At 48.6% G+C, this 16,073-nt stretch overlaps 1 protein-coding gene and 1 pseudogene across 1 annotated transcript in view; one reads left to right on the plus strand and one right to left on the minus strand.

Moving 5' to 3' along the window:
• Hrh1 (histamine receptor H1) overlaps positions 1-6,569 on the minus strand; it is a 59,312-nt gene extending 52,743 nt beyond the window's left edge. The window contains exon 1 of the mRNA XM_004645625.3: positions 6,503-6,569. The gene's annotated coding sequence lies outside the window, so the exon portion shown is untranslated. The remainder of the gene's footprint in view (positions 1-6,502) is intronic.
• Positions 6,129-16,073, plus strand: part of LOC101576737 — a 12,204-nt pseudogene continuing 2,259 nt past the window's right edge.

Raw genomic sequence — 16,073 nt, forward strand, 5'->3', positions numbered from 1 at the left:
AACATTTGCTTATCCTGTTAATCAGCTGTGAAACTGTCTCATTCATATTTATTTCTCAATAAAAAAAATAAATAAAACACTTTGCTTAAAACACAAACATAGTACAACTGAATAAAAATATTTTTTCTTATATCCTTATTCTAGAATAGTTCTTTCCTATTTAATTTCTCTAAACTTTCTTGTTAAAATCTAAGACCCACAGTGGCTGAGGTTGCCCAGATCAGGATCATTCACGTCCCTGTCCTCCGGCTGCTCATCTTGTCCTCTGGAAGATCCTCAGGGGCAGTGGGGCTCCCCTCCTGTGATGACTCTGCCCTCTCAGAGCCAGTGTCACCCTGAGGCCCATCATGTACCTGCAGCCCCTGGAGGCCACAGTGGCCACATGTGGCACATAATGGGGAGATCGGGAGCTTTCTCAGGACACAGGGTGGAGGGCAGTGGGGCCAAATCCCTCCTGAGTCCCCAGGTCTTGGACCCAGAGCTGTGCAATGCAGGCTGAATTCAGGTATCCAAGGTAGGGTTTCCTATGTTTCTGCATCTATCCCTGTCCTGGGAGAGATGGTGCCCCGGATTACTCTGCAGTCCTTCCAGGAGTCCAGAGCTGAGCACTGTCCCAAGGCCCTTGTGAGCCACCAGGGAGGGTGGCTTCTGTGCAAGTGAAGAGGGTTAGGCTCAGATCACTAGGTCTAGGACCATGTTCCCTGAGGGATGGCCCTGGTTCTATGCCTCCCATGGATGCCAAGTGAGGGTCAGCAGCATGGATGTCTCTAGCGGTTATCAGCAAGTCCTCTGGAACAGAGGAAGGATAGCAAGCAGAGAGAAGCAGCGTGCTCAAGGGATAAGTGAGCAGACAGTGCCAGGGGAGGTGTGCAAGGGGGAAGGAGTGGCAAATGCCTTCGAAGGGGGCAGAGCCACACAGCACAAAAATACTCCTGGGACCACCTGCTGGGCCCCTTCTCCCAGAACTTGCTGTGCCTGTAGGGACCACATGAAGGCTCTTTGCTGCCTGTCCACTTGCCTGTTGCTTCTGGCTGGATGTAGCCCCTGGCAGGCAGAGGACAGCATCCTCTCCAGTTCTCTGAGGGCTCAGTGCATACTGGCCCCATCCCGGTTTTTCTCCAGTTCCCAAGAATATCCTTTCCCACACCCTTCCATGCTTTTAGCTAGAACAAGTTGATTCTCCCCACAGACAATCTCAGGTGAGACTCACCCCTGGTCAGTTCTCTGAACTAAGAAATGTACCCAAGGTAACATCCCTAATCCAACTCTTCTTAGCCTGCTCTGGTGTAGGTCCTGTTTCCTGCTACTACCTTGTGCACCTGTTGGCTTCTAGATCAATCCAGGACCAACAGACACTGAAGCTCCTATAGGATCCCCAAGATACACAATGATCAGAGTAGCCCAGGAAGAGGAAGGAGGGAAGACTACATAACAGAATGGGGGATGGGACAGAGACCATAGCTCAGTATGTACAAAGAAAACCAAACTGGCCTGTATGTGATATCCAAACCCAAAGCAGGTTAAAGAGCAATCACTTAGAGCAGAATAGGAAGAAACTATAACTAGAAACCTTGACTTTCCTAACCTGAGTAATGGAGCCTTTAGTGACCAAGTCATAGTGTTTTTACAGGGTGTAGAGAGACAGTTCAAGGTAGGACAGTGCCTGGCTCCTTTAATAAAAGAGGACTGAGGGATGATTCTAGGGAGAAATTTGCCTAGATCTAGCTTCCCCTGGAAGGAGCAAATCGTCAGGAGCCCAATGGGTCATAATGTGGGATCCCAGAAAAACTGAGTCTGTGACAGGAGGAGGAACTGGGACAGAAATGAATGCTCAAGGAAGTCACATTCCCCAATCTAAGGCCACCAGGGAACAGTCACTCACAGACAGCTGTCTGCAGCAATAGCAGCAATTTTAGAAGCAGGAAGAGACTCAAGAATGGGTCACAGGCATCCAGATGGCAGCCCCTTCATTGAGGACCACTGCTGCGCAGAACCCTCACCTGCTGCCTGCTGCCAGGCCATCCCGACGACAGGGTCTCTGGACTTCTCATTGTCATGGCTCCTCCTTGGCCTTGCTGAGACTGGCTTCCTGCCCACTCCCCGCCTCCACACCCACCCACAGGGCCCCTAGCTGAGCTCTGTCAGACACTCAAGGGAGAACAATTTCCAGCTTTTGCAATTGCTTCCAAAGAACAGGGACTCGGGGGCCCTACCTTCTGTTTTTCACAGGACCAGCATAACCTTGACACCAAAGCTTCACAAGGACACATGAAAAGGAAATCACGGGGGAAGTTCACCCATGAACTGCTATTAAAATCCTTAACAAAGAGCCTGGCAGATACAATCCGGTGATACAGATGCCACAGGATGACGCAAGCTGGGTTTGTTCCAGAAATATAAAAAATCAGGGTCATACATGAGGTTAACAGAAAAAGTCACATGATCATCTGGGCAGATTCAGAAACATCATCTGTTAAAACCCTACTACCATTTATCATTAAACAGAAAAATATTCAGCCAAATGGGAACAGAAAGAATTTTCTTACTTGACAGTTAGCTCCAAAAATCTAGAGTAAAATAAGAGTTAATAATCTTATGGACAGCTATTCACCATCACCTCTTCAAGTCACATAAATGAAGAAGCCAAAGAATTAGGATGGAAGAAACAAAACTGTCATTTGCACCCCTTATAATTGTGTGTGTATTCTTGTCATGAGAATCAACAAATACATTTTAAAAGAGATTTTTGGCAAAATTTCTAAAAACAATATCAATATGCAAAATGCAAACATGTTCCCAAGTAACCACCAGAATATCAATTTAAAACTGGGCATGATGGCACGCACTTGTAATCCCAGCACTTGGGAGGCCCCTGTCTCAAATAAAAATAATGTAAATATATATGTATAATTACACATATGCATATACATATACAACAGCATACAAAATATCTCATAACTAGGAATATCACTAAAAACACCGTAAGTCATGAAGAGAGATACTATGTTCATGGAAGTCTAAATGCTATACCTCCTATCCCATAGAGGGTGATAAAGAGCTCATGATACTAACTAGGATTGGGAAATCACTGCAGTCTGGCTTCACAAACCACTTTCTGCTGCTTTTGAATTCTGTGCATCTGGGCATCCTACCAGCCTGTCTGAGCCTCTGTTTCATCACCTATAAAGCAAAAGTAGTGATTTCTGCCTAGTCTTGAGGAATGAATGTTTATGGAAGCACTTTCTGGGATGCTGACTAAATACCAGGCATTCTTATGATTGGTGCTACTATCTTCCTTGAGTCTGGAAGTAGGAAAAAAGTTGTCTCTCTCAGGTTAGGCCAGCTGTGTCCTTGTGGCCACCCATCTATTTGTCCTCAAGGACAGTGTGTATCCTGGGTAAAACCTGCCACCATTCAATTCTTACAGCAACCAATGAGGTCATACTGTGTTGGCTCCACTTAAGAGATAGGAAAGCTGCAGCTCAGTTGAGCCACTTAGCTTTCAGATAGTATCTCATGCACAGATCCTTGCAGGCCACCCAGCCCAGGCAGTGGGCTCTTTGAATAAGATAGACATGGTCTCTGCTTTTGTAGAGTCGATATTCTAGTTGGGGAGATGGCCAAACATGATCTCTCCACTAACAAGCTGGAAGAAACAAGATTCAGACTCAGGTGTGCTAGTAAGCAGAGTCCACACTTTCAGTGAAGCCAGGGAGGAGACTTCCCAACCCCTTCTGCAGCAAGAGCTGTTGGAAAGCAGTGGTCTATGACACATGTTCTCTAGGCAGCAACAAGTTTAGAGGGACTGTGCAGAGCATGCTGCAGTACACAGTAAGCACTGCAGCTTCCATCCCGGCCCTGTGACACTCATAGGACCAAGGGAGGACTACAGAGTGGGTGGTGTGTGTGTGTGTGTGTGTGTGTGTGTGTGTGTAGTATCCTCCCCCTCCCCCCTGCATCAGTGGCATTGTTCTCCAAGAGTATGCACCCAGAGTCCCCTGCCACCATTAATGGCAGAAGTGAGTCACTTATAAATAAGATACAGGAGCTTTATTCTAATTACATCCTGAGATTCAGAAATGCTCTTGGGCTTTGTGAGAGGAAGGGCAGCAGGTGACCAGGGCTTGAATGATCTTCTGCCAGGTACGGCTTTCAGATAAAACATCTTGGATCAGGAGCAATTACAGCTCATGCCTGGCCTGAATGCTAATGAGAATCACTTACAATCACATGCAATTCTTTGCCATTTATGTGATCTGCCCCCTCCTTCTTTTCTCTGCCTGTCCATCTTGCCTTAATCCTGAGAAGCACACACAGCTATGATTAATGGCCATTTTGCAGATGAGCAAATGGAAGCCCACAGTCCCTCCACTTACTCTTTCAAGTAAGGAAAAAAGGATTCAGAACTCAGGACAAGTCTTCCTCAGCTGAAAACTGAACATATCCCTCCCATCAGTGGCAGATCCAAGCAGTCAGGTGATGAGCCCTAATGGACAGCTGTGTGAGGGTATCTTGTGAAATGAATTTCAGATCTGTCACCTTTGAGTTCACAGCCATCAAGACATCCTGGCTGGTCCCTGGGGGACCCAAGAAAGGACCATACAGTTCAAATCCAGGCTGGTAGCCAGGAAGCCTTTTTTCCACTGCACACCCGAGTGTCATAGAAGCATGCTCTGGCCTCCCTGACTTCTCTTCTGACATTCTCTTTGAAAATTGTCCCGAATCTGGCCCCCTTTGAACCAAGCCAGAACTGGAAGTCTCAGGAGCATGAAGGAGGCCAGTAATGAGTGTACCACTACCCAGCCCTTCTGAGGGCCTCGCAGAGGCCAGAAGCTCACAGCGAGACTTCTGCTCTTGGGCTGTTTAAAGCCTGTGACTTCAGGAGGCCATTGGGACACATGACAGCTAACTAGACCTGCTTCACTTTGCAGGTTGTTGGTGGTAGGGATGCTGGACCTCAGCAGCACCAAGAACAATGAGCACACTGCAGTGGCACTTTTATATGTCACATGCATTACATTAGCACCTTGCACACATGAGCATACACACATTCTTCAGCCCAGGGAGGAAGCTGCTATGAATGCCCCAATCCCACATGCAGAAACAGAAGCAGAGGTACAGCAACTTGCCCAAGGTCGCAGAGCTCAGGTGACAGCACTGGGATCTGAACCCAGGCCATCCAGCTCCAGAACCCATCAGCCCAGAGTTCTTTGCTCATGGACAGAAAGAGTGCAGTAGGAACTTCAGGTTCCTCCTCCTTTGGGGACCACTCCCAGGGCAACAACCCCCACACTTCTCTGGCTGGCAGCACCAGCCTTCACCAGCTCTAAAATTGTGGACTGGGAGCACCCCGCATTCAGGATTCTGCCACCCCTCAAATGGTACCAGGTGTCCCTTCCTGTCCCTCCACCCCTCACCCAGAAGCTTGGTGTGTGAGGGTCGCTCACAGCAGGGCACCTGTGTGAGTTGTTAGGGGAACCCTGGGCTTGTGTTCCTCAGCAGGGGGACCAGGTTCACCGGGCACAGACCTGCTATCTGCCAATACTGTGCATCCAGCCACAAGCACAAAGGGATCTAAATTAAGGTCTCCTCTGCTGGCCCAGCTTCACGGCTATTCTAAGACTCCAGCAAGACTGGTTTTCAAAGCCCAGCTCTGCCACACCTGGATCAGCTGGTTGATCCCAGGGAGCTCCTGGCCCCTGGAGCCTCTGTGACCACCTGCTGTAGTATGCGTAAGGGCGCTCACCTTCCTGGGCCACTGCTGTGAGATATGGAACACTGCACAAGGCTCTCGGCTTCCTCTGTCCCTGCCTGGGCCTCCAGGAACACAACTTGGAGGGGGCCCTCTTCTGACCCCCTCCCCCAGACGCTGCAACCCACTTCTGCCCCATCCCCCACATGGCACCGGCTCCCCAAGCCTCTGTAGATGGGGCAACGCGGAGACCGCGTGGCAACGGACGCAGCCAGCTCCCTGGCCGCTGGGTGGGAGGTGGGGGCTCCCTGCTTGGTGACAGCAACCCTGCCTGCACACACTCACCCCAAGCTTCCGGCTTGCGGAGCCCAGAACAGGAGAGGGGCTCGGGGACGCAGCTGGGGGGCCGGAGCCCTGGCCGGGCGGTGTCCAAGCCATGTCCCCGCCCGGGCCGTACTACTCCTCGGGTCCTCTCGGGTTGGAGTGGGGAGTCTGGTGCTTTCACCCCAGTCCCGGGCAGGCAGCTTCCTGCCTGCGGACGCCCAACACGGTCCAAACCCAGCTGCCCCTCCCGCGCTCCGGGCACGAGAGTCTGTTTCCTCCCGTGGACTCGAGCAAGAGGACCCCAGAAGGAGTCAGTGAACGCGAAACCCCGACCCCAGCCACAGGTGTCCGCTCCTCGACCCTGCCCGCCGCGGCGTCGCCAGGCTGTGGCGCGCGCCCCTCGTGTCGCCGACGCGGAGTCCCCTACACCCAGCGGAGATTCGCAATCCCCAGGTCCTGCCTGCCCGATACCCGTGTCCGACTCACCCTCATCAGCTCTGGGGAAAGTTTAGTGCGTGGTGCTCTGTGCTCTATGCTAGGTGCTGGATGCGCGGCGCGCGGTGGGGGCGGGGCGCGGAGGTGGGACGCGGGGGCGGGGCGCGGGGCGGGGCGGGGCGGGGCGAGGCGGGGCGGGGCAGCCTGAGTCTTGAGCTCCACACAGGCTCCCACCCTGGCCCTTGGCCCAGTCCACATTAGCCCGTGTGTGTGTGTGTGTGTGTGTGTGTGTGTGTGTGTGTAGGGGGGATCATGCAGTAAGGCGGGGATGGAAAGGGCGAGACACTGACTGGGCACAGGGTAGGTGATAGCCGGAGGGGTCCCTGCACTGGAAGCCTTGTAGGTGCCACTGACCCTGGGCCTAGAACCCTACACCTCCTGTTTATTCCTGGCCCCTCCTGATGAATGGGGATCGCCAGCCCGAGTTAGAGTTTCCAAAACGCGATGTATTCCTGTGCCACCGTGAGGTGGGAGTCAGACGTGCACAGCAGGACCCTGGGAGGGAACCTCTGACCCCCAACTCCCCACCCCGAAGAGGGAAAATTCTCCTTGCCTGCTTCCAGGGCTGGGACAGAGGTGGTGTTTCTCTATTCTTCACAGCCAGGAAACCCTTCTGTGACCCTCTAAACAGTGAGGCTCCAGATGGTCCCCCAGCACCTCAGAAAGGGTACCCAAGCTCAGAGGAACGAGGGCAGAATGGCGCGGGGTGGACATCTTGGCATACTTAGCTCCCCCACTACACGTGTGCAGTGGTTGTGGGGTCATATGATGGCTGGATGGCTGCTTGTTGGGAAGTGAGCCCTTTCTAATCCTTGGGGTCCATGCCTGAAGGATGAGGTTTTATGCTTTAAGAGCTTCCTTGCTTAGTCCTTGCATCATCCTGGTGACAGGGAGGATCATTACCCCCACTCTGCAGATGCGACAACCAGGCACAGTGTGATTATATGCCAAAGACCCGAGAGTGCATGCCAAGGAGCCTTCCTGAGGTCCAAGGTCACATTACAACCACCTTTGCTGGGCGTTCTGCTGGGAAGTTCCATGATGTCATCCACACAAAGGGCTTAGTACCTGCTGCAACCGTCTCTGCTAGACAGTCTGTCTGCTGTGCAGATCACAGAGCCATTAGCAATGCCCCAATCCTGACTGCAGCCAGCATGGCTGGGCACCAACTCCAACTGCTATAGTCAGAGAAGCCAGGCTCTCTCTTTTGCTTCTGGACAGCACAACCCAGGATCCAGGGCTTTTCCTAATCTGCAGCACTCCCTCCCTGGTGACTCTCCAGGGCTTTGTGCTGTACCCTTTCAAATGAGTTAATGGCCAGGTCACACCTGTTAGAAACTATAGGAAAGATGTTTCCTGCAATGATTGTGGGGCTTATTGTGGTGCGAAGGGATCCTCTGGACAACGGGCTCTACTTCCACCCAAACTCACTTTCCTTCCTGTAACACAGCAAAGGATGGACCCCTTGGAATTTCTCCTTAAAGTTTCACTGCCCAGGCCAGACTTGGGCCTGCTACACCCAGAATTTTTAGGAAAATCAGCATTTTAGAAATAGCATACCAGATATTATTTGAAGCCCCCAGTGACCAGGGTATGTGTTGTTTGATTGTGACATTTGGAATGGATATATCATGAAGTAACCGCAGCTTATGGGGTGGTGGTTGTAGGGTGCAACCAACTAATAATACATGGTTGGCAGAAGAAAAACAACAGCTCTGTCCTGTTGTACCACACTGGGCCCACTTTCTACATTTTTCAGCTCAAGATCCCTTTGGCCAAAGTTAGGTTCATGGTCTCTATAACTAAAAAATCCCCACCAACATCCTTGACATAACTGGCATTACGGTTTTCATCTTACATGGGGAAACCTACCACCCAGAGTCAGACAGGGAATCAGGCTTTGGGACTTAGTGACAGCCTCAGCCTTTAAAAAAAAATTATTTTGAGACAGTCCTACCAAGTCTCTAAGTTGTCCAGGCTGGGCTTGAACTTAACATTCTCCTGCATCAGTCTTTCAGAGTGCTGGAATGACAGGAGTGCACCATATGCCTGGCTTATAGGTGATTCCTTTCATTGCAGGTAACATGAACCTAATGATAACTAACTTCATCCAAAAAGGGTTCCTGAGCTAAAATGTTTAGAAGGCAGGTCTGGATTCAGCATTACTCCTTCCAGAGGCTCAGAGGAAGTTGTCATGAATCTATTGTCCTCTGTCTCTTGGCTGTTTTCTCTTGTGCCCATTTTATCAGTAGTCTAAGTTGTTCCATAAGAAGGCAGGAGTGGCTGAGGGGTAAAGAGGTCATCTCCTCCCCAATACTTCCAGCAGAAATCTCAGGCTGACTGCCATTGGCTGGGCTTGGTCACATGACAGTCTTGCACCAATTATGGCCTCTCTGATTGGCCACACCTGAGTCACATACTATGCCTGGAATAGGAAGTGGGGTCAGGCACTAATACCTGTGCTTTTTGTAGGGTCAGGGGCATTGGACAGGCAGGAGTAGGGCCATCCCTTCCCAGAGGGTCTTCTGTCTGGATTAGACAAACTCCCCTGTGCAAAGTGCTTGGCCTAGTGCTTAGCTCTGGCAAGTGCTTGCAGTGTCCCCTCCCTTCCTTCCTCTGGAAAACAGGAATCAGTGTTCACCAAAGCCCAGGACAACTGTGTCCTTGTTCACAGGGGGAAACTGAGGAAGGTGCGTATAGGAAAAGGCACTTACCATGGTGTTCTGGCTAACAGGCCTAAGAGCCCACATCCCTGACTGTGAAATGACCCAGCTAACTGAGGGCACTGTCTATTCTCAGGGAACATGGCCATCACAAAGCCCTGGAGACTCAGAGGAAATAATTCCCACTTATGTTGGATTCCAGGGCTGTGTTACAGTCAGAATTGGCAGGTCTGAGCAGAGTGCCTGGGCAGTGCCCCACCCAGCATCAAGTCAGCCATCTCCTCTGGGACTGAATGGCCAATGCTTAGGTAGCTGCCCAAAGTAGCAAAGTGGCTCTTCTCACTGTTGCCTTTTTTCGTGCAGTGTCCCCTCCCTTCCTGGCAGTGTCTCCTTGGTGTTACACTTGTTAGCCAGAACACCATGGCAAGTGCCTTTTTCTACATACACCTTCCTCAGTTTCCCCCTGTGAACAAGGATGCAGTTGTCCTGCGCTTTGGTGACCACTGATTCCTGTTTTCCAGAGGAAGGAAGGGAGGGGACCCTGCAAGCACTGCAAGAAACTGAGAGAACTATGAACCTTAGGACAAAAGTGGGCCAGCAGGCCACTCAGAGCCCTCAAAATTGACCATTTCAAGTAGGCCCTCAATTCAAAGGTCTTGACCTCTCCACTAGAAATCTAGTTAGCTATATCCTGTAAGGCTATCTGTCCATCTGTCCACCTGCCTGTGCTGTAGGGGATGGACCCAGGACATGCACTGGGCACGTGCTGTGCCTGTGAGCTGCACCCCAGGCTGTGGCTGATTAAAGGAAGGCGAGCAGGAATGTCAGGAATCAAGGTGGAGTGACTAGGCTGCTCAGTCCGCTCTCAAGTAAGGCACAGTTCTGGGGTGCACATTGAGGAAACATGTCTTGGGCACCATTTGGAACCAGATATTCAGAACTTTAAAATGTTGAGCTCCATACTTTAAGAATGTTTCCTAAAGAAAATGATCGGGAACATCACCAAGTTATGCATAAAGATGCTTATTGCAGGTTTGGGTACAATAGTAAAAGACTTTCAAAAATTCTCAGTGTTTTAACTGGAGGGCACCAGCTTGAGGTCAGAGTATAGTATGTTTCTGGCATTGACCTCAAAACAGATCAGGTAAGAGAATAAATAATGCAATGTGTTAATTATTGAAACTGTCCTACCAATTTGGTTTTTAAAAAAAAGGGAATAGAGAATTCTGTGAGAGCCGATCACAGTGTGATAGGTCACTTGTGAGAACAAGTTAGAAAAGACCTAGTATTTCTGGGCTCTTTCAGTGAGAACTGTACCTTTCTAAAAATGCAAAATAGCTATATTAAGGTTCAACGAGAAAGAGAATATTTTGTGGTCATTTTTGGCTTTTGCTCATTTTTACTCATATGTATTTTCTAACATTTTTTTTAGTAACTTCATTTTACTTTGGTAATTAGAACAAAATGACCAATAATTTTTATAAAAGGATTTGCACTTGGTTTCATTTTAGAAAAGCACTCTCATTTATTAAAAGATCACAACCAGAAATTGACTAAATTGACCCCCTCTGTTTGTCTCTGTTTCTCTCTCTTTGTCTCTCTCTCTGTCTCTGTCTCTCTGTCTCTCTCTCTCTCCTGTCTCTTTCTCTGTCCCTGTCCCTGTCTCCCCCTCCCTCTCCTTCTGTCTGTCTCCCCCCTCCCCAGTCCACTGGAGAGGAAGAAGATATTAGAGCTGGGAGTATAGTGGGGTGAAGGAAAATGTGCTGCAGTAGGAAGCCAGACCAATTTGCTGTGTGACCCTGTGCACATCATACACTGTCTTTGGGTTACCACTTACTGCCATATTGATAACATCAAATATTTGGATCTATTATCTCTGGAATTCTTCCGACCAAAATTCTATGTGTGAATAAGATCTGTGAGCTTCAGTGAGCACCTGGGGACACTGAAGTATGCCCAGCATGAATTCTTCGAATCTCTGTGACCCTGTGGGATGCTAAGAGCTGTGCTTGAGTCCCAGGTTCTGAGCTGCCCCCTCTCCAGAAGGTAGCACCTTAGAAAAGCCCATGTGTCTCAGGCACCATCTGGGGTCACTCGTCCTTAGGCATCTTGACCTCAGCTCACCAGAGAGTACTGTGAAGATGTCTGACAGGTTTTCAGAGCTTTCAAAGCAGTTTTATTCAGGGTTTTCTGTGATTTGGGGGGACTGGTCTCACTCATGAGAGGCAGGAGCCCAAGCCCCTCACATAGTGCTCAGCAAATGGAGTGAGGCCACAGCAGATGGTCTGTATAATGGGCTCTGTTTATATGCAAGATGCATCTGCATTTATGCACAAAAGATGGAGAACAGCTCTCTCTCTCTCTCTCTCTCTCTCTCTCTCTCTCTCTCTCTCTCTCTAGCTAGACTTTTCTTTTCAGAAGTGTTTTTGTTTTGTTTTGTTTTGTTTTTTTCCTGACTTAGGATGCCTTGAGGGCAGGTCTAGTAAGGCTCGAGGATCTGGGGATCAAACCACAGCATCCTGATTGCTCTGTTTAAGCAGTCACTTCAACAACTGAGCTAATTGGCAGGCCCCCCTAGACTTTTCTTTTCAAGCAAAATTCATTTTAAAAATTTTAAGGGGTACACACAGAGAATATCCAAACTGGAATTTTTGAGGGCATTTATACCCATTTTAGAAATGGGGAATCTGGAGACAAGAACATTTGAATTTATTTCAGTGGGACAGCTATTGGAGGTGTGCTGTGGACAGAGAACTGAGCTTGGGACCACAGGGTACCCAAAGGGACTTAACTGTAGCCACATATGCCTGTTACCCCTCTAGGCTCTTGGAGGCAAGGAGGGAGAGGGTAAAGTTCTGCCTGGGAGGTACTCTAGGTGCTACAAGGCCACCCAGCAAGAGGGTTCATTCTAAGTGTCTGGCAAGAAGGCAGAGCAATTAGGATTCTTGTATGTGGTTGATGAGCTTGTAGATGACACATCAGCTTCTGAAAGATATCAGCGTATGTCTTCCACAGCCCAGCAAATCCAATCCCCGGAGACCTGACACTCAGCAACAAGATGCATACATTTCACAAGCACATACACAGAAACAAAAAATATTCTTGCTAAGGAGAAAGACACCCACATCCCTGCATCTCAAGTATGACCCAAGAAGTGCTAAAGTGCCAGGCACAGTGGCACAGTCCTGTAACTTTAGCCCCTAGAAGGCTGAGGCAGGGGGATCACTGTGAATTCAAGGCTAGCCTAATTGGTGAGTTCAAAGCCAGCCTGGACTATTTAGTGGGATCATCTCAAATAAATAAATAAATAAATAAATAAATAAAACATGTAAAATAAGCTCTAAATGACAATATGACAGAGATTACATTTTGCTTTTTAATAGCCACTCTCCAAATACCCAATAAATAAAAGATTATTTTCCCAGGTTCCTGTGGAGCAAATTATAGTCCTGGCTAAATTCCAACCAATGATAAATTCTAACCAATGACCTATGAGGGAAACTGTTACAGAGATTTCTAGGAAATCTCTTTGATGAACACAAGCAAACTCCTTTTCTTCTGCTACTCAGAATACAGACATGGTGGCTGGAGCTTTAGTAGCCATTCTGAGCTGTTGTGAAACATCGAGAATGAGCCAAGACCTCAAATGGAACAAAAGAATGAAGAGAAGGAAAGCTGAACACCTCTGACTCTTGGGCATCAGAGAAGCCTGAGAAGACATGTTACATGTGAAGAGCTCCCTGTGAGATGGACAGGGAAGGAGAAGGAAGGGGGCTTCTGACATCATGGTGTGCAGGGAGCACAGACCAGTACTGGAAAATGAATGTGGGCATGGAATCTCAGTGCCACCCTAAGCAAACCCTTTCTAATGACAACACTTCTTCCTCTGCCTATAAGATAGGGATAACATTCTCCTCTGTCTTGCTGGATGGGTAAAGGTGAAGAGAGTTAATACTTGTGATGTGCTCTGGACACAGTCCAGTGACTGATGGCTGGGTGTGTACCTACAAAGTGGAAGCACACTGTCCTGCTTCCCAGGCTGCCCCATGTGTGACACAGCTGTGGTGGATTGATAATTGGTGGTCAGCTTGTAACACCCCGCTGAAATGAACAGCATGTGCTTGGTGTGAAGGGCCCACTTGAGGATCGTTGCCAACAACATAGAAAGGAAAAACTGGAGAGGAAGAAGGGCTGCTGTTGGTTCTCCTGAAGAAGCTTGTCATGCTGGCTTTCCTGATGTGAACTCAGCTGTTCTCATCTTCAGAAGAGCTTGGGACCTTGTCACTGAGGATAGCTGTGGTACCTTTCAGGGGAGCTCTGGTCCTTACTTTGAGCATTGTTTCCTGGCTCTGGTACAGATCTCTCAGTTGGTGCAGATCCTTCATCCTGCTGGCACAGACTTTCTGGCTTTCACCACTGACCTTAGGGCAATCCCAGTGCAGATCTTGAAACACACATGCATGAGATATTATCATGGGCTCTTGGCCTCCAGTTGGACTCATTGGGGGGCATCGTTATGGGCTCTAGGTCTTTAGCTGCACTCATGTAGGATGTTGTCATGGGATCCATGCCCTCAGCTCAATTCTTTGGGACTTTAGTGTGTAGACAGATTTCCTGCACTCTTTTGTATTTGACTCTTCAGGTGACTGCTATAAAATAATCCTATAAATTATGTGCCCTGTATTAAATTGTTCTCCTTGTAAGCCCTGACTACAACAACACCCATGAAGCCCACAATCAATATTCAACAAATCTTTTCAAATGTCCCATCCTGTGTCACTCCCTGGGTCAGGAGGTCACTAACCCACTGACTCATCTCTTGTCTTAGTCACTATCCTGTCCTTTGGACAGAATGCCCAACATCCAAAATGTAAGAGCAGAGGCTTGTTTGGCTGTTTTCAGTGGGCTCAGTCCATGGTCTGCTTGCTCAAAGGCAGAAATAGCATGACAGCAGGCCATGGTGGGGGACATCTGCTCAGCTCGTGGCATCCAGGCAGAAAAGACCAGGGAGGAACTAGAACAAAAAGACTCCTGTCAAGCTAGGCATGACAGCATCCACCTGTAATCCCAGCATTCCAAGGCTGAGGGAGGAGGACTGCTGTGAGTTCAAGGCCAGCTTGAACTACATAGGAAGACCCTGTCTCAAAGCAGTGACAACGGTGACAGTGAAACACACCTTTTCAGGCCAGGCCCTTAGTGACCACCTCCACATGGCCCCACCTCTAAACAGCACTTTCAGTTTTGAACTCTAATGAGTCCACCATTAATATGGACAAATCTACCAATGAATATAGCACCCCATGATCCAACCACCTTCCCAAAGTGCCCCCTCTGAACACATGAGGCTATGAGAGGACATTTTAGTTCTCAACTATAACATTTGTCCTCAAGTTGCTCATGATTTAAAAGAAAGTAAAGGAACAAGCACAAAACATAGCATCACATGTTGGACCATCTGACTTCAGCCCAGGAACCCAACTGAGGAATTAAAGTAATGACTGCCTCAGTGTGTGGACATAGGCTTGGCTGTGCAGGCCCATCATGGCAAGGGGCTTCAATTTCCCTCAAGTTGAGCTCTTCTTACCTCTCTAGGTGGCAGCTCCAGGCTGGTATCTTGTGGGAGCCTCTGCAGCAGGTCAGTCCTCATCTATGGGGTGTCTATCACAATATTTGTTGCTCTCCACGCAGGTCACTGCCAAGTTTTCCCTTCCTCCAGCAACCTGATCCTCCTGCTCAACCCTTATGGGCCTGTTGGAAACACACATGGCCAGTTTTGTAGCATCTGCCTCAGAGAAGGACATGGTTCTCCCCACAAGCTGCTTGACCCTGGGGTCTCTCCAAGCTCAAGGTTGTGCTGAGGAGTCCAGGTTCTCCTTCACCTTCTCTTGTAGCTTCTCTGGCTTCCCTTCCATCTGCACTGCCTGGAAGGACATGTGGGTGAAGCCTTACTTGACCCTCCCTGCCCATTGCCTGTGGGCCATACCATCAGCACATGGAACCTCTTTTGGTTCCCAGGATATCTCAAATTGCCGAGCCAGGAAGAGTCCAGGCTTTTCTTTCTCTGTGGTGCTATAAATGGGCTTCAGCCTCCAGACACAGCCTAAGATAAGGGTGCAAGAATCCACAATGACAGAAATGATCAGGAATGAAGCCATGTATGGTGGCACACACCTGTCATCCCCATACTTGGGAGAAGGAGACAGGAGGATCACTTGAACTGACAACCAGGCTAGGCTTCATAGTGAATTTAAGGTCAGCCTGAACTACATAGTGAGATTTTGTCTCAAAAAAACTGAAGAGAAAGAGAAAAGATACTATCAAGAATGAGAAACAACTTCTGAGGTGCAGAGGTCCGGGAACCTCTAGAACCTCACCAAAGGCTGGTGGGGATGGAAATGATACAGACACAAGGAAAAGCATTCCTCCACCTCAATAAATACAGATCTACCCTTGGATTCAGAAAGGCCATTCTTCAGTATGTTTCCAAGAGAAATGGAAACAGCCCTACAAAAGATGGAGCAGAAAGTGTAATAGCTCAATTCCTAATGATGTCCTAGCATAACCTATAGGAAAATGAATGAGCAAACCTGTGAATCTCTACCAGCAAGGACTATACAACAATAAAGGTAGGGAGGAAGCAAAAGTAACCCCAGGCACATTCAGGGATTTGACCTTTGACAAGGGGGCCATAAACATATGTTGGAGGAAAAACTCTTTAACGGTGTTGGGAAAACAACTATATAGAGCAAGAGTGGTGATATTAAACATCCTTGTCTTATTTCTGACAAAAATCTTTCAGTTTTGTCCATTTAGTATGATGTTGGATGTTAGTTTTATCGTAGATGGCTTTTATCAGACTGAGATAAAGACTATCAATTCTGCTTTTCTGTAGGGTTTTT

Source organism: Octodon degus, unplaced genomic scaffold, assembly GCF_000260255.1.
Source record: "Octodon degus isolate 3935 unplaced genomic scaffold, OctDeg1.0 scaffold00233, whole genome shotgun sequence".
NCBI classification, from domain to species: domain Eukaryota; kingdom Metazoa; phylum Chordata; class Mammalia; order Rodentia; family Octodontidae; genus Octodon; species Octodon degus.